General features: G+C 46.1%; 1 non-coding gene across 1 annotated transcript; it reads right to left on the reverse strand.

Moving 5' to 3' along the window:
• Window positions 1–294: 294 nt before the first annotated feature.
• LOC119944250 lies at window positions 295–432 on the reverse strand. The gene has a single exon (XR_005455746.1). It is a non-coding gene; the product is annotated as a small nucleolar RNA SNORA7 (small nucleolar RNA).

The raw sequence follows: 432 nt of genomic DNA on the forward strand, positions 1-432 counted from the left end.
CCAAGCACTTAGAACAGTGCTCCACACACAGTCAGCACTCAATAAATGCGACTGAATGAATGAATGAATATACTAAGTGCTTGTCTTATGCTGTCAAATCACCTCTGACCAATAGTGACTCCATGGACACATCTCTCCTGGCACGCCCCATTCTCCATCTGCAATTGTTCTGGTAGTGTAACCATAGGGTTTTCTTGGTAAAAATACAGAAGTGATTTACCAATGCCTTCTTCACTTGAGTCTCTACCTTCAACTCTCTCCCATGTCACTGCTGCCCAACACAGGTGAGTTTTGCCTTGTAGCAGATTGCCTTCCACTTGCTAGCCACTGCCCAAGTTAGGAATGGAATCAGTATGCCTCTGCTTAACTCTCCCTCTCATAGCCAAGACTGGTAGAGTACTGGAAACTCTCCAGATGCCATCCTGAGAGGGG

This window comes from Tachyglossus aculeatus, chromosome 22 (genome assembly GCF_015852505.1).
Source record: "Tachyglossus aculeatus isolate mTacAcu1 chromosome 22, mTacAcu1.pri, whole genome shotgun sequence".
Classification (NCBI taxonomy): domain Eukaryota; kingdom Metazoa; phylum Chordata; class Mammalia; order Monotremata; family Tachyglossidae; genus Tachyglossus; species Tachyglossus aculeatus.